At 37.2% G+C, this 19,010-nt stretch overlaps 1 non-coding gene across 1 annotated transcript; it reads right to left on the bottom strand.

The window, feature by feature from the left end:
- Positions 1 to 6,534: 6,534 nt before the first annotated feature.
- On the bottom strand, positions 6,535 to 6,605 carry TRNAS-GCU (transfer RNA serine (anticodon GCU)). The gene has a single exon. It is a non-coding gene; the product is annotated as a tRNA-Ser (tRNA).
- Positions 6,606 to 19,010: the final 12,405 nt, after the last annotated feature.

The raw sequence follows: 19,010 nt of genomic DNA, 5'->3' as shown, positions 1-19,010 counted from the left end.
TTTGTCATTGGCTACCACACAATTTTTCCTTCTAGCTGCTCCAGAATATAGGAGGCTAGAAGGATTAAATATTTTTTATCATCACAATTGACTTTTTTCCTTTTTTTTTTGTGAAGAACATATATATGGAAAAAACAATAAATTTCAAAGCACAGCACCACAATTAGTTGTAGAACATATTTCAGAGTTTGACATGGGTTACATTTCCATAATTTTAGGTTTTTACTTCTAGCTGTTCTAAGATATTGGAGACTAAAGGAGATATCAATTTAATGATTCAGCATTCTTATTCATTTGTTAAATCCCATCTTCATTGTATAACTTCACCATCAACCTTTGATCTTTTCATCTCTCTCTTTAGAGGTGTCTGGGCTGTGGTCATTCTAAATTTTCCATATTGGAAGGGTCTGTAACTAATATGGGGTTGGGAGATGGAACTATCTGATGTACTGGAGAGGCTGGGTCCTCTAGGTTTCAGGACTTATCAGGACCAGGGACCGATCTGGAGGTTGTAGGTTTCTGGAAAGTTACTCTAGTGCATGGAACCCTTGTGGAATCTTATATATTGCCCTAGGTGTTCTTTAGGATTGGCTGGAATGGTCCTGGTTAGGGTTTGGCAAGTTATGATAGTTAGCAAGGTGAAGACATCTTTTTGAATGTAATTAGCCAGACACAAGGAGACATTTTATGATTGACTGATATGAAACAAATGAAACAAAAAAATTCATAAAGTCAGAAAATAGAATACAGGTTACCAGAGTTTGGGTTGGAAGTAGGGAATGGAGAGTTTCTCTTTGGTGTGGTAAAAAAGTTTTGGTAATGAATTGTGTTGATGGTTGCACAACATTGTAATTAACACCATTGAATTATATATTTCAATGTGATCAAAAGGGGAAATTTTAGGTTATGTATGTTTCTAGAATAAAAAAAAAAAAACCTACAGGATTATACAGCACAAACAGTGAACTGTAATTTAAACTATGGCCTACAGTTAATAGTACGCTTGTTAGTATAGTGTTTCATTAATTACCATAAAGGTACCACAGTAATAACAGTGGGAGTGCATGGAATCCCTGTATTGTCTGCATGATTTTTCTGTAAACCTCCAACTTTTCTAATAACAAATTATAAAAACAAACAAATAATGGATCATTCTTGTTCTTACTCTGGAGCTGTGTTTATGAGAAATCTATAGAGAGCTCTTTGTATTTTCACAGCACACTATAATAATATTTCTCAAGTTAATTTGTGTGACACCCAAGTGAGAAAAGTAAACACTGCTACCCTGCTACCCTTCTTTAACAAATGAGGAAAATAAAAGTGAGAAATAATGAAAATCAAGTTTTATTTCCAATCTATTGTACAATTAGAAGGGTTTTTGTGTGCCCCTCATCCAGCCTTCTCTAGAATAAGTATAGACTCTGGCCCCTGTCATATTTATTTGTTTCACATCACTAGTGTCCAGACACATAAGAGAAGTTCAGAATGTTTAGAGCATGAGTACATCTGTGAGAATAATTCCATTAATGGGAGTTTATTATGTTTTATCTGTAGAGATCAATGCAAAGCCCAATTTGCTATTTCAGCATAAAATATCATGTAAACAAATAGGCTAATTCCCGATTGGCTCTAGTAGTGATAAAACAGTTTCTCACCTGGGAAAACCAAATTTCTCCTTTAAACTATTCCTTCCAATTGATAGTTAGGCTCTATAAAATAGAAGCGTCTAATCAGTTTAAATAATAAAAAGCCCTTTCTTCATTTCTTTTTTTCCTGTTCTTGTAACAAAACAGCACTCAGAGATATTGTGTTGGCATGGAGTATATTCAGGAGAGAGCTAGATTTCTTTGTGATAAATTATGTTTATCATAACCAAAATGCAATACTTCATGCATTATCTTTCTTTTAACAATGATGACATAAGCAGTGCAGACACTACTCTCCCTATATATAAAAAGGAATCTGAGGGGGGTGCAAGGGGAATTCAGTGGTAGAATTCTCTCTTGCCATGTGGGAGACCTTGGTTTGATTCCCGGTCCATGCATTTCCCCAAAATCAAACAAGCAAAACAAACAAAAATTTAACACATGGTGCTGCAATAATGGGATACTCCATGGAAAAATAAGGAAATGTGACCCCATCATACAGCATACAAAAACAAAAAGAAGGAATTTGAGATTCAAGTGCTTATGTTACCTCCTGAACCAAGCAAGTGATAATGGAGGTAAGAAACCCTGCCTTTGATGCGACTGAAACTGGTGCCTGGCTGGCACCTATTCCAGGTTCAGGAGTCTCATTGTTAAAAAAAATATTTAGACAAATGAGAGGGTCAGTCAGAATAAGTAGCAAAGTTTATTAGAGAGAAAGAGAGAGAGAGTACATGTTAAAGAGGTTAATGCGGATGTGCCCAAAGGAGGGACATGCATTGAGTAGAAAGAGTTTTCTCTTTCTACTTGTTTTATAAAGCTTGTTTTATAGGAAGTTTTGCTGGTGGCAGGTTTCCATAATAACCTTTGAGCACCAGGTGTCTTCTTTGTCCAGGTTCCCACAGTGAACTTCGGACACCAGTAGTCTTCTTTGTTCTAGGAGGAGACAGCTATCAGAATTTGTGGTTTGCTGTCATGTATGCAAAATTTGTCACTAGGCAGATGTTTAACAATCTTTGTGACCCTATGCTTTCTATCATTCACTAAGAATTTGCTTTGGGCCCTGGATTTTACAAGCTTTTATGGTTGGGGGGAATTTCATTGGTTTGGGGGAGGTTTCAGGGCTTTAGGGGAAACTTTTGTCTCATGAAGTTTGCAGCTCTGCTTTAACTCCTCCAAAGCTGAATAGAAGACCGGGGGCCACAGCTTTGATGCCCTGTTCTATCCTACCTCACTACGTCAAGTAGCATTTGCAATACAGTACTGCATCTCATTGTTAGAATACTCTTTCCATAATGCAAGTCCACAATTTTTGATATAACCTATCTTGGTAAAAACATGTCTATGCTCACTGGAATATGAGCAGAATGCATTCACTTAAAAGCAAACCTTCCCAAAACTATGGCCACATTAAAGCAACCTCTTAAATACAAATAAATGACAAATTGATGGCTGTAAATACCATAATACCCTTTAGATGTACTTAATACCACCCTGATGATCTGTTTCTAAAGGTACCATTTTTGATCTGGGGAATATATTTTTTTCTTCAGGATTCCACATTTTCAGAAAGGGAGTATTATGCTTTTAGATTATAAAATATAGTTCTATATTTGAATTTTAGCAAAATGCTTCATTCTTATTAATACCTGAAGCAAAATATCACTAGTTTCTTTACTGTGCTCCTTTAAAAACCATTTAGAGGGTGGGCCATGGTGGCTCAGCAGGCAGAGTTCTTGCCTGCCATGTCAGAGACCTGGATTCAATTCCTGGTGTCTGCCCATGCAAAAAAAAAAAAAAAAACCATTCAGATAATTTTCTGTTACTATAAATGCTTAGTGATGTTAGAAAAGTACATGATATCACATCTCTCATGTATTTCTGAACCAGCTCTTCTTCATCAGACAAAATGATTTTTAGTAATGAATGACATCCACCCTTCAAAGACACTCATTTTGAGAAATGTTCCATATCTAGTATATAAAACAATTAACATCATTTAATAATGCTTATACTTGAATTATTAAAACATGCCCCCTTACCTGAAGGCTCCTGGAATGGGTTTTATATACAAATAGAGCTATGAATTAAGTTTAGGTATAAGAAAATAAAAGTTTATAAATTAACCATATGGCCAAAGAATTTTTTTAATTTAGAAGGAAGAAAAATATTATTAAAATCATTACAACAAGATGACATTTTACTTTAACTAAGAGATCAGTAAACGAGAGTTCTGTAAGGCCAGATTAGCAAGGAAGTCTCAGATAATGATAATACTACCGCCTAACATTTATTGCATAGGGGGAGAATTGTGTTAAGCATTTTATATACATTATCTCATTTAATTCTTACATCAACCGTGTGGGGTAGTTGTATCATTAACTCTATTCTATATTTGAGAAGTGAACATAGTTGAGCCTCTACTCTGTGCTAGCAACTAGGTTCAGTGGTTGTGAGAGAAGCAATAATAACAGTCCATTCTTGTCCTGAAGGAATTCAAGTCTGGTAGGAGACAGCGATGTATTCTCCAGGATCTTCTCTCCAGCTTCCTGCACCCTGCCAAAGGTGCAGACCAGTGCAGAGGGCAAGACCAATTCTGTAGAACTAAAGTTAGAGCAAAGAGTTCTCAACCCAGAACATTTTCAACCAAAACCTAAGCCAGAAACTACAGGAAGCATATGGTTCAATGCCAGGAAAGAAAAAACCAAGGTTGAATGAAGTCCCTGTAGGACTAGGGAGATAGAGTAGAAATCAGGTAATTTATTATAGAATAAAAAGGCTAAAGGTCTGTTTAGAGTTTATCAACTGGCAGTAGCTACAAAAGTTGAGTGATGGCATAACTTATCTTCTAAGCAGGGGCATATGTTGGAATGAAAGGGGGCACTATACATAATTTGGCGGGGACAACAGGCATATGTGGACACTGTCTCCAGCAAACTGGGCAGAACAGTCACCGTAGGTAACAGAGTGGGCTAGCCCAGATGAAGGGTTTGGGTTGTTTTAGAAACAAGACAATGTACAGTATAACTTGATTTTGTGAGCAAAATTATACATCCTGCATAGATACAAAGAGAATACAGAGGAAGGGATGATGAACAGTGGGAGAGGTCTAGAAGAAGCATCAGCTGGATTTGATTTGTAAGTAATTCCAGGGATGAATAAAGAAAAGGAAAGCTCCCTAGAGAGAAGAATTAATATATGCAATAGTATAGAGGCAGGAAACATTACAATGAGTTTTAAGATTCATTCTTTAACAAATATTATTTGAATGCCTATCATACAAAAGTTGTTGGTCAAGAGCTTAGGATCAGTGCTTAACAATATAGTATTGGCACTTACATGGGCAATTTTGGAAAAAAATGATTCTTTCTTATCCATACCTAAGGTAAAATATTTCTATTTCCTTTATTGCTATCTTTAAAAATATACTTATTCATCTTCTATCATAATAAATGCTTAGTAATAGTAGAGGAATACATGATATTCCATCTCTATGTCTAAAACAGCTCTCTTTCATCTGACAAATGGATCTGAGCAATAAATAAATGATTATGTAATTCCAGGTATGTGGATGGGACAATTAGAAACTAAAAAGGAGAATAAGTATGCAGAACATGTGGGAAGACCAGAGGCAGTTCTTTAGATGGGCAGTCAGGGTAATCTGCTAACTTTAGGCTGATTCCCTTCTCTCTAAATGTTGCTGTGTTGAAATTTTCATCACAATGACATGGCTATTTTAGGATATCAAAAGACAGGAACAAATAAAATGGTTTCAGTCGTCACTTCTATCATACGAAGTGCAAAACTAAAACAATATCTAGATATTCCTGGTTTTGTTTTATGCGCTCTGCTTCAAAGGTGGTAAGTGGAGCAAGGTGCTATACGGTGCGTGGGAACACAGGCTCAGAAACAACAAATACTTCCAACAATGGACCACTTTATTTATTATTCAGCATAAAGGGTCCAAAAGAGCAAGAGAAGAGACCCTGGGGAGATCAGTCAGTGGATAGTGGCTCCATGGGCCCCACCCAGTCTGAGGAGAGGAGAGACAAATCTGTGCTACCAGAAGGCAGGATATTTTTATAACCTAGGAGAAGGGACCCTGCAGGCTGCTGGGAGTTCTTGCACAGATGAGGCTCTGCAACTGCTTGTTCTGGTTTCATGTTTATGGTTTGGTCAGGCCAATCCATTAGATTGAACATCTCTTCTGGGCTGTGAAATGGAGACACTGAAGCATCTGCACATAATAGAAAAGGGGGCTGGAGGTTGGGGCCAGGTGAGAACCGAGAGGTGGCTGCTATGCACGTCCAAGACTTCCTCAGCAGTGGGCTATTTCAATTACCCATACAGTTCCAATTACAAAAGTGGTAATCCTCATTCACATTAGGGAGCAGTTAGAGTGAATTTCTACAGCCTATATTAGCCAGACCTCTGTAGAGATATTCGCAGTGACCAGTCTAGAAAATAAAAGGACTGCTCTAGAAAATAAAAGAAAATAAAAAGGAATACTATTCAGGAGCAGAGTTCACACACTCACAAGGAATTGCAAACAAGTCAGTGGCTTAATCCCATGGCAAAAATTCCATTTGACCAGTGCATCAAAGGTCTTTTTTTCACTTCCCTCTTCCCTCCTTCCCTCTTTAACTTTTTTCCATTCTCTTTTATTTTAGTATATAGAAAGATCAGCAAATGACAACAGAAAGTATTTGCTTACCTCAAGAAAAATATGTATTGACTTTCGATAATTGTTGTTACTTCATTTTTTTTATATGCTGTATGGTGGGAGTCATATTTCATTCTTTTTCCATGTGAGTATTCCATTATTGCAGCACCATTTGTTGAATTTTTTTGGTGTTGTTTGTTTTTTCCTTTGTTTGATTTTGGGAAGTGCATGGACCAGGAATTGAACCCGGGTCTCCCACACAGCAGGTGAGAGTTCTACCACTGAACTACCCTTGCACCGCCCCCCCATTTTTTTCTTTAATTAAGGAAAGGCCCAGTGATATCAGTTGGAAGAACAACCACAGTTTAAGAACACCCTTCTGTTCTTTTAAGAAAAATAAATGGTAACATGGCAGAAGCTGTGAAAGTCAGGCTTCATGTAGGGATTTTTCTAAATGATGCCCATGAGAACAGTTTCAGATATAATAAACTGCTTTAGGCTGCTGGTTTAATGTGTGAGGTAGGGCTTTATAGGAGATGGGCTGAGGAGACCAGCAGGACTCAGGTCACAAAGGGCCATGATGGTAGGTAGGGGAGTTTGGAAGCTACAAGAGATGTGAAAACATGAGAAAGTTTAAAGCTGGGAAGAAATAATATCAGCTTTGGCTTTTAGAGACAATCTCTTTTGCAACAGCACTGAAGATACATTGGAAGGATAGTATTCGAGTTTAGAAATAATTGTGACAGATTAGACAATGGAAAACAATGAGCTGAATTAAGACAATGGTGGTAGGAAGGAATATAAATGGTAGATTTGGTTATTGTGTATTTTTTTTTTTCTATCTGAAGCACCTGGCACAATATCTGGCAATAGATGTCTTTGATAAAAGAGAGTAGAATTTTCAGGATTTGGATAAGGGTTCTGAAGAAAAGACAGGGTATGGAAGAATTTTATGGCTCTCTTTAAGCTCTCTTTTTTAAAAAAAACAGGTTTTGGGTCTTAATCTTTTGTTTATGAAGCAATATGGGCATTTCCTTAAAATACTACTTGCTTACATGCTGATGAGCAATTGTCTTTTTCTCCCAAGTAAGCAGGTAGAAAGTTGATTGAGTATGCATGCAAGAAGGACATGTGGACTCTCTCACAAGAAAAGAAGAGAGGCCTCTGTGCTGTGGTGCAATCTGCTTTTATTACTTAGCTTTACTTACACCCCTTACCCCCCTCTTTGTTCAGGGCTCTTTCTCCTACTGTCCCTTCTCTCCAGCGTGGTGCCTGGTGGTAGAGGGTACATTTGGGCAGGTTGACTGCTGCCAGGTGGCTAGTCTGAGCTTGGTTGTCTGTGCAGGGACGGGCCCTCCTGATTGTGATGAACCATCTTGGCTCAAGGGCTTCTTCATAGTATTTTCTCTCCCCTCTCAGGTTCCTGTTCTAGCCTGCCTCAACTTCCCCCTCAGAGAGTTCTATACCTTAATCTTAAGGGCTTTTGAGGAATGAGGTTCTGTCTTCTGGGTCTGTTTCCTGCTTGTCAGGGGGTGTAGATCCTACCTGACAGGATATAGAACTTCCTGGCTAACTCTTTTAGGTTGAGAGGGGAGGCATATGGAGGGGCATTTGGAGCAGTTAAAAATCCTTGCATCAGCATTAGTTGGGTGTGAAAGGCTTCTAGTCTGGAAGAAATAAACTTGGTGAGAAACTTAAAAATACAAGGGCCAATTAATAGCAAGAGGATAGAAGTGAGTGGGTCTGGGGAAGAGTGAATGACAATCATTCAGGTCCAAGAGTGAATCCTAGCTTGGCAGCTTATTCCAGCTTATTCCTGAATAAGAGGGTACATGTGGCAAGTTAAGGGGTGCAGGAATGAGGCCAAGTAGGGGCTTGATTGATCAGGCTGTGACTTTGGCTGCTGCGTTGGCCCAGTTAGACTAATTATCTTTTTACTCTAATTTTAACCAGGTTATGCAAATGATTTAACAGCTCAAGCAGAAATTATGAAGACCAAAAACATAGCATGAGACCTATATTTATATGGTTCACTTATTTACTCATACTAAACCATGGATATGAACACGTGGATTTTAACAAAAAATTCTAGACCTGGTATAGCTAAACCACCTACATCTAATCTGAAACTAGTGTTTTTAAAGGTGGGTATCTTCAAGTCTGCCCAGTAAATGATAAGTTTTAGTTTTACCTGGACCAGGCAAATAAAGTGTGCCTTTGTCCAGACCAATGTGTTTTAAGAATTTTTTTTTTTTTGCATGGTCAGGCACCAGGAATCAAACCCGGGTCTCTCGCATGGCAGGCAAGAACTCTGCCTGCTGAGTCTCCATGGCCCACCCGTCCTGACCAATGTGTTTTTATATTTTTTTCCTTTCCATTTATTCATTTCAAAATCCTATATTGATCTACCAGAAGGCAGAACAGGCTTAATTTTATTGTTGACTATCTAAATAGACCCTCCTGGTTGTTTAGCTCCTGTTTCACTGCAAAGGAAACCTTCATTCAATACTATCTATATTATATGTTCACAGCAATGATAATATGACCACTCCACACTGCTTTTTCTTTATTTTCTTTTCACATAAAAAAGATGTCAAGAGTTTTAATACTTCATGAGCAGTATTCTGTAAATTACAGTAATATAGTATACTTCTTTGACCTTTTCAATATTGTGTGATTTGGTTGGTTGGCTTTCTATTTATAGACTAGCTGAGTAGAATGGAAGGAATGAATATCCTGCCACTAATGAAAATATCATATATTGAGAGAGTCAAATGATGATACTGTCTTGGGCCAGATAACTATATTTCACAAGATATAGAGCATTAGGCATTGTAATTTCGATAAATCATTCTCCTGACAAAAGTTATAATGAGATTAGAAAATTGCTAAAAATTAATTCATTTACTGACAGAGTTTGTACCTAAGCTAAGGAGAATGTGAATTTTTAACAAAATCTCATTACAATCCCAAGTTGCAAATCACATTCTTTTAAATTCTCTACCAATACTTAACATAGGGGGTTGGTACTTACATCAGCAAGTTGATGAAGAGTGATGATGGAGAAATTTCTTTTATAGCCTTAATAAACAGGATTAAATACATTTTCTCTCTTTTATTTGCAAGGTTTTTTTCTTTCTTTTGCCATTCTAGAATAAGGAATGCATTCCTTTGGTTTTATACTAAATGATTTTAATGATGGAGATAATGTAATAGAATACATTCTGAAAGAATTATTCATGCCATTGCTTTCCGGCTACATGCATAGAGCTGGCTCACGCTTTGTTGCCTGCCTAAAGACTATTTTATGGCATGCCTAACTATTATGAGCCTTTCATTAGAAAAAAATCAGTATTATTGTTGTTTAACTTCTGTCAGAATATGTTTTTACCTTGTAGGAAAAGGAAGGAAGATAGAAGACAATTTTCACCCAACAGGGAGAACCTCCTCTTTATTTAGAGTAACTTTTGCCCTGAGAACATGTGGAAGAGAAGATGAACTCTCTTGCAGTCTTTGTTAATTTGTCCTGATATATTAATGTATTCACAAGCAGCTCTAATTAATACAATGACCTGGCTCATTTCACAGCCATCTGAACCCTGCACCAATATATTACTGCATCATCTGTTCCCCAAGCTTTGAGAAACATGGCCCTGTACACCCCTATTCTCCTCTGGATAGTATTTTCTCATTTTTTAATGCATTGTAAATGAAGAGCTTTCATTTCAAGGAGAGTCACAACTTCCCTTCTGAGAAGCAATAGAAATCTGCCCTGCTGTACAAGTTCATTTTCAATTAGTGTCTTGGATTTATTCATTTGAAAAGCTTATGGGAAGCCATATGTGTTGAAGGATTCTAGACAGGTTAGGTATGATTTATAACATGAGGTGGAATTAGACAGGTTTAGTTTGATTAAACAGCACATCAGTTGGGGTGGTGGTGGAGAGATTTATGAAGTAAAATCTAGTCAAAATGAGAAAAGTGAAATAGCTATGTGTAGCATGAAAAAGGATAGAGGAAACCACGTGACTGAAGATACTTAATCACATCTGTGACTATAGCATTCGGGTTCATGATAAATGTTCAGGCACTTTATAAACCTTTGTCTTCTTTCATTCTCACAATGATCCTCTAACATAAACTTGCTATTCCCTTTTACAGAAGAAGAAACTGAGGTTCTGAGAAGTTAGATAACTTCCCTCAAAAACAAACAGCGGGCTGAGACAGAGCCAAGAATAAGACCCAAATTTTTGAAGCATTTTCCTGTCTCTAAAACCCACGCTTTTTCCATTTCTCCATAATATTCTCCAGTTTTTTAGTCCATTTCTCCCAGACTACCTTGGATTTCACCTGAAATGTTGAAAAGATTTCAGTCTGCCCTGATACAGAGAAACCAACTAGAATTCTTGCTCAAAGGATTGGTCATTCACAAATTGATAAAGGACACATAGGATATTAAATCAGCCAAGATATATCACCTCAGCACCTGGTATCCAGAAGCTTCTTCCTTTACCTACTCATCATAATTACACACTCACATGGCAAATGAATCCCAGTTAAAACTTACCTGTGTTATATATCCCCTGTCTTGCTACAGGAAATATTTCAGGAGTTGGCTTCTCCATCAAAATACTAGATAGAGCAATACTCTCATTTGGATACTGAAGCATATTTATCTTCTCTAGTCACTTGATATATATATAAATCTCCACATATATATGGATATATAACAGAGGGGAATTTAAGAACTATTCAAGAGAGAAAAAATTTTTTAACTTTTTTTTGTTAATTAAAAAAATTAAAAAACAAAACATTCAGATATCATTCCACTCTACATATATAATCAGTAATTCTTAATATCATCACATAGTTGCATATTCATCATTTCTTAGTACATTTGCATTGATTTAGAAAAAGAAATAAAAGGACAACAGAAAAAGAAATAAAATGATAATAGAGAAAAAAAAAAACTATACGTACCATACCCCTTACCCCTCGCTTTCATTTACCACTATTTCAAATTGAATTTATTTTAATATTTGTTCCCCCATTATTTATTTTTATTCCATATGTTCTACTCTTCTGTTGATATAGTAGCTAAAAGGAGCATCAGACACAAGGTTTTCACATTCACAGAGTCTCACTGTGAAAGCTATATCATTGTTCAATCATCATCAAGAAACATGGCTACTGGAACACAGCACTACATTTTCAGGCAATTCCCTCCAGCCTCTCCACTACATCTTGAACAACAAGGTGATATCTACTTAATGCGTAAGAAGAATCTCCAGGATAACCTCTCGACTCTGTTTGGAATCTCTCAGCCATAGACACTTGGTCTCATTTTACTCTTCCCCCTTTTGGTCGAGAAGGTTCTCTCAATCCCTTGATGTTAATTCTCAGCTCATTCTAGGGTTTTTCTCAGTCCTTTGATGCTGAGTCTCAGCTCATTCCAGGATCTTTGTCCCACATTGCCAGGAAGGTCCACACCCCTGGGAGTCATGTCCCACGCAGAGAGGGGGAGGGTGGTGAGACTGCTTGTCATGTTGGCTGGAGAGAGAGGCCACATCTGAGCAACAAAAGAGGCTCTCTTGGGGGTGACTCTTAGGCCTAAATTTTAAGTAGACTTGACCTATCCTTTGTGGGGTTAAGTTTCATGTGAACAAACCCCAAGACTGGGGGCTCAGCCTATAGCTTTGGTTGTCCACACTGCTTGTGAGAATATCAAGAATTCAACCTGGGGAAGTTGAATTTCTCCCCACTCTCACTATTCCCCGAAGGAGGCTTGCAAATACTTTTCCAGTCACTGATCAAATCATTCTGGGATTCATTGGGGGAAGGAGAGAAAAATTTGATGTTTATGGTCTAAAAAGTATTCCTGACAATACACAGGTACAATTATAACTCACTAGCACAGTTAACAATTACGGTAGATTTTCATTCATCATAATGTGCAGGACTCTCATCAGAATGATAACTAGATTAATCCAGATTAGCTCATTCTTTTATATTTTCTGACAACATGGAAGTTTGTTGACAGATGTGAAAGGAAAAATACAACCACTCTAAGAGAATTTACTGAATACCCAAATGGTATCCAAGTAAGATGCTATGCTCAAAAAAGGTCTTGTCAAATCAGCTTTTGATATCCAAGTTAGAAAACTTTTATTTTTCCTTAGGAAAATAAATATTGCAATTACTGTGTTTCAGGTATGTAGTTTCTAAAAATGCGAGAAATAAATGGGATAGTATTATGCTTATTTATTTTATTCCTCTAATTTCATTGATTCCTGCACACACCTAAGATAGTATTCAGTTTTTTTAATTGTTCTGGAATTTCATAAAAACAATTATTGTTTACAGTAAGTTGGCTCTTACCCACAGAATATAAAGTAAGTAGGTTCTTAACCAGAGTACAAAGTTACTATGGTGTTGCATGATATGTCACATTTGATCTGTTCATTAAATTGAATTAAATGATGGTAAATAACAGCACAGTAAAATCATTTCCTTTAATTTTATATCAATGCATGGAACAATTAATTTTCAAATGATCTTATCTCAAATTTTAGCATCATGCATTGGTGCTATTGTGTTTCTACAGGGAGGAAGGGGAGAGGTAGCTGAAAAGTGTAAATGGTTTGTGTTCTTAAATGTAAGTCTTTGTATTGAAAAAAAATGTAACTAGACTGAGAATATTTGATACCTAAAGGCGAAGTCCAGGTAGGCTGGGCACACTCTTTAAACACTGTTATGCCCACTGTATATCATACTCAGCAAACACATTACAGAAAATCTACAGTTTCCAATTTTTTTGTGCTGGGTGTTTTCTATTAGAGGATATACATCACCTAGGATATCCAAACAATGAATTATTCACTAGAAACTCAGGCAGCACTAGCTTCAGTGGTGGGCATATAGAACATTCTAAGTCGTAGCCTATCTATGGGCTTGCTTGATTATGGGCTCAGTTTAGTGAAGGAAACAGCTCTACACCTTTGATTTCTATTGGAGCTTGGTGGAGAGATTGTACTTAGTGTGAGGGGTTTTTGTCTATCTGTTTCAACTCACTTGGCATCTTTAATGGTCCCCACTAGCAGTTTTAGAGAAAAGTCTCTGTCAGCAGTTTTTCAGTAATTGGCTCCTGTCAGGATCTATAACTTGACTACAGGAGAAATTCTCTCTGGACTGAGATTTGACAAGCAAAGTCTCAGTCAGTAGAGAGAACGGAGGGCAAAATGCAGCCAGGGGCTTAACGTCAACTCTTCATAGCCTGGCTGGTTATAGTCACACTTCGCCAAAGCCACCTGAAATGTATGGTCCTATTCATCAATTTTAAATTAGGGAACACAGAATAAAGGAATTCAGTTTTCTGGCAGAAATGTTGAACATACAGGAAATAATTAGTTTAAGTATACAGAGATTAAAATGCGGAATGTGAGCTCTTTAATCAATTTCTTTAATTTATCTGGGATCATCCTACTCCAGAGCCAATAGTTCCCAAGATGATAAACCCATCAGCAATATTCTTGAGTGTTAGATACCTTGGTGCATGCTTAAGTTTTATCATTGTCTTCAAAGGGTTTATATTCTACCTAAAGCAATAAAATAAATCACAAAATACAGTACAAAATATAAAGCAATTGATTAAATATTATGCTATAAATCACCTCTCCTTTTCTCCCAGTTATAGCTTTACTGTTTCCTGCCGAAATTTCAAAAATATACTGTATTTCCCTCTTCTGTTTCTTCACAAGCTGTACTGATCTCTTTCCCAATTCCACTGATTCAAAAGTTGACCAGTTCTTGGCAAATAAAATCAAGGTCATTTTAAGTAAGTACACTTATGAACAACCCCCCCCCAAAGAGATGTCTAGCCTATAGCACAAAAATGGAGTATACGTTCAGTTGTATATTATTATTCTCATTGTCATTTGTGTTATTATTTGCAAAATATTTTGAGTTAGCAATGTCCAGGCTTGGCGTAACTTCTTTTAAAAATTATACCAAAGAGCTGAGCTTCTTCCCTGGGCAGAAGTGTTCAGCCATTAATGGTCTATGCATTCTTAATGACAGTGAGTCTTTCTGAAGGCTCAGTCTCATATTTCCCACACTGGCCAGGATGAAAAAAAACAAACAAAAACCAGATGCTCCATTTCCAGAGGATGGTCTGGAATTTACCCCATTACTCCAGTCTCCATTTCTGGGCATTTATGAGGGTCTGGAACACTCACACACTCACCCAAACACAGCTTTCCTTCCTCTTACACTGGCAATGACCTTTCTCATTCCCGCTTAGCACTTGACATCTTAATGAGGTCAGGGGTTCTATTAATGAAGCCTAAATAGAATCTTGCCTAGCACTTGCCAAGACCCATTCTATCCCTCATTTTCCACTTCTGACTGGGTTTTCCCTCCAATTAGAAAATTATGCAGACAAATATTTCCATCTGCCTCATTTCTATTATTGTTATTATGCAGATAATCATCTTAAGGTCTGATTCCCTTGAGTATAGGCTCTATCTAGTAAACCATAGTTTGCCACGCCTGTTGAGACACTGCAAACTGGATCATTGGCCACTTCACTTGGTACTTGGTGATATATCTGGGTCATTTACTTTGGTCCAGGTTCCAGCTTCTTCCCCTTCCTGAATAGCCTGACACCAGTGTTTGTAGTTGCAGAGATAGATTCTGTTTTGTGGGATTTGAAATGCATAACATGTGGATGGGACATTCTTTTAAACAAGAATACAAAATTATGACTACAAAATTTAGTTCAGAGCCTAGAAGAACCTCAAGAAAAGTGAGAGAAACTAAAGCTTAAGCTTCATCAGCTTCATGGTAAGTATGCCTCGACATCTGAGAATCCAGGGAACAATTAATGACAACCTAATGTTGCTATCCTGGAACTGTACAGAAATCAAAACAACATAATTTATTCATGTTTTCAAAAATACTTTTCTTAAGTTTTTACTTCAAAGCAATTTTGACTTACAGAAAAATTGCAAAATTAATACAGATAGTTACTATATATGCTTCACCCAGGTCCTCTAACATTATCATCTTATATACCATTATACAATTATCCCATCCCATAAGCACAAACAAGGCTTTCTAACAGATCCTTTAAAACTTTACCTTTATCTCTCACAGTTTGCCTTATTTCTTATTTTAGAAATGAAGGTACTGAAATTAAGTGACTTGCCCAAAGTAGCATTGCTAGTTAAGTTGAGAAAGCAGAGATTATAGCAACATTTGTTATATTGGGCCACATGATGATACGTCTCATGGAATTGGCCAAGATGATTTTAGTTCTGTGGACTGTGCAGAATGGTCATGCTTGAAACAGACAGATGAGGGGAGGGGAATTATAGATGGGAGCCAGCATGGGCAATTACATGAAAATAAACAGGGTGAGATGATAAAGAGATTGCGACAATGACCGAATTTTCAACATCATACTTGTTACTTTAGTAACAGGTTTTGTGTGGCTATACCTTTAGGTATAAAAGCAGAAAATTAATAAAAGATTAAAAACCTAAAAACAAATTATTAAAATTATATCTACTTTAGAAGGAAAATCCCATGTACTTTCAATTCTAAACTGAAAATTTAACAGGTTCTGGTTAAGATCATTTTTTTGATGTTTTGTCAGGGATGGAGAGTCTGGACTTTTGGGATGGGGTGCCTACTGGAATGATGAAAATTAAGCCCTTGATTTTTGGAACCCCTGACTCCAAACATTACAGAGTAAAGAATCACCTAACAATCCATTTCTTTCAAAATGCATAATTATAATTGTGCTATCCTGAACTACTTCAGATAATCATGATTTATTTGAATATGTTGTCAACATACAATGATTTATGTGTATTCATCATAACAGCTTTTGAGCAAGTATAAAAATATATGCAATACAGTTAGCATTTTATCGTATAAAATATACAAATGTTCCTGTTATGAATATTGCTTAAAAGAGTGGATGGTATTGTCACTTATTTCCAAAGGCTATCAACTTGCAATGGTTGGATTTGTTCAACTGATGTTTCAAGAGGGAACCAGCAAAATTGCAGATAAAAAGGCGAAGAATAATTTTCTATGATGCATAAAGTTCTCAGGAGGAATGATTGAGACTCACCATGCCATATCATAATGATCTATGTTTATATTATGCCTACAGGGCAGAGCACACTGTTACGTGTTCTAAAATAAAGGAAAATAATCTCTGTCTTTTTTGACTCCCTAGGATTTTTGCTTGTTCATGGAAGAATAGTTTCCAAAGTACAAGACCACATATCAGAAGGAAGAGCGCAATTTAGGCTGGTTTTGGGTCAGTGAGTGATTTATGGAAGGAAAGCTTTTTAAAAGCTTCTTGAAGGATAACATAAAGGTTTGGAGAGTTTGAAATGATTATGTGGAGGGAGAAAGTGGAGAAGGCTTTTACGTAGAGGAAACAGCATAAACAAAAGCTGGGAAAACCTGGGGCATGTACAGGGAGTCAAAAGTGGTATAATGGGGTGGGCCACAGTGGCTCAGTGGCAGAGTTCTTGTCTGCCATGCCAGAGACCTGGGTTCGATTCCTGGTGCCTGCCCATGTTAAAAAAAAAAAAAAAAAGTGGTATAATGGTGAGGTAAGTTTAGCAAATGAAGATCTAATTAGACTACCAAACTAAGGAATTTATATTTTATTCTACAAGCACAGAAAAATCATTGGTTTTTTTTGCATAGTGGAAGGAATGGTAAGAAAAATACTTCAAAAATAAGATTGATTGGAAACAGGGAAGACACTTAGGAAGTGGTCTAGGTAAGCAGTAACAAGTATAAATATATTTTTATATGCTGCATGGCAGGCCAAATTTCATTCTTTTTCCATGTCTGTGTATCCCATTATTGCAGCACCATTACAAGTATATTTTATATTTATTAAAGAGAGGAAAGAACAAAGTGAATGAGAAAGCTATCATTAAGCTAAAACCTTTAGGAATAATTTGTTTGTGAGTTATACACATTCTTTTTGAAAGAGGACTTTTTTTTCATGTTGACAAGAAGAATTGAACCTATCATAGTAGTAGAACCCTTTTATGTAGTATTAATGGATCATTTAAAGGATACATATTTATCAGGGAGAGGTGGGGCAAGATGGCAGCGTAGTGAGGTGTGGAATTTAGTTCATCCTCCAGAGTAGCTAGTAAATAGCCAGGAACAGTACAGAACAACTGCTGAGGGAACATCAGTGATCAGCCACACAGCATACACCAGGTGGTGTCTGGCTTAGATCCCACACAGAAATACAAGTCCCCCAAGCTGCGGAGGCCAGTGCCCCTCTCCCACTGGCACAGAAGGCTGGTTCCCCAAGAGGTAAAGAAACAGATTTTACTAGTAGCAAGGACTTTGCTAAACCAAGCTCCGGTTGCAGAATTAGTTAACAACTTCTGACTACTGAAAATAGGCCCTCAGCTCAGATAAACCTGGAATAAGCACTAAAGGAACTAGAAATTTTTGCCCTGGCAGAGAGGGGGCAGGGTTGATGAAATAAAAAAAAAAAAGAAGAAAAACAGAGGCTTTTTGAGTTGGACAGCACAAAATACTGGAAAACGGATGGATCCCAAGTAAAGGGGGCACATAGAGCCTGGATATACATAGAAACATAAATCAACTCAAGTTCTTGATTGGCAAATATGAGGAGGAGTGGGGGTCCAGCTCTGAAAAGCCTTTTTGGTTTTTTTTTTTTTTTTTTACTTCTTAAACAGATAATTAAATAGAACTTCAAGCACTCTCAGGCTCCAGCACTGCTCCAGGTAAGGGCAGAACTAAAGCATGTCTGAAAGACAAAGTAACTAGTCAAGCAAAAGGGGTTAACTCTGTAAAGGACAGATCTTCCCCCCAAGAAAAGGGAGCAGGGCCCAGTTCAAGTAGAATCTCTCCTTCAAGGAATTCAGGTTCCAGGGACTGGAAAACAGAAGAATCAAAGCTCACCTATGGCCTCATCACTGTCTCAACCATGCTCCTGGCAGGGAGAGTCTCCTGAAATTAAAGGCACTGCATCACTTAAGCTGGTGAGAAGCCATGGGTAGGGAAGTACCACAAGCTAGGTAGGATGGGAAAACCACAGAGCCTAGGGGCTTCGTAAGAAAGTCTGACAACTGGCTGGGTCTCACCCTCAGGGAAAACTGATGCTGGCTACTCTCTCCTCCTAAGACCTGGGCCTATCTGATTTGGGAAAATTTATCTGGGGTCTATAATATCTGAGGAGACCCTCCTCCTCCTCAAAAAAAAAAAGGCTCTATATAGGCAAAGCAAGAAACAGAAAAACAAGTACTAAAAGTTTTTGATTAGTTAAATAGAACCCATGCTAGAGGTCTGGAATAAGTTGAATTGCATATCAAAGAACAGATAGAGAACAAAGTTATCCTGCAAGAAAACCCTAGGAAAAAGAGTGAAAACAACAACCAGAATAAGCTAATTAAGGAAATCAAATGTCTGGATGTTGGCAGAAAAATAACAAGTTATATTAGGAAAATCGAAGATATGGCACAAAGGAACAAGTCAACACTTCAAATGAGATACAGGAGTTGAAACAACTAATCCAGGGTGTTTGAACAGACAAGCAAAATCTCATCAAAAGTCAAACCAATGAGTTGGGGGAGGTTATAAAGAAGACGTTGGGTAAACATGAAGAACTCGAAAGTCTGAAAAAAGAA

This window comes from Tamandua tetradactyla, chromosome 17 (assembly GCF_023851605.1).
Source record: "Tamandua tetradactyla isolate mTamTet1 chromosome 17, mTamTet1.pri, whole genome shotgun sequence".
NCBI lineage: Eukaryota > Metazoa > Chordata > Mammalia > Pilosa > Myrmecophagidae > Tamandua > Tamandua tetradactyla.
The sequence above is the reverse complement of the archived record's forward strand: the minus strand, read 5'-3'. Positions and strand labels throughout refer to the sequence as shown.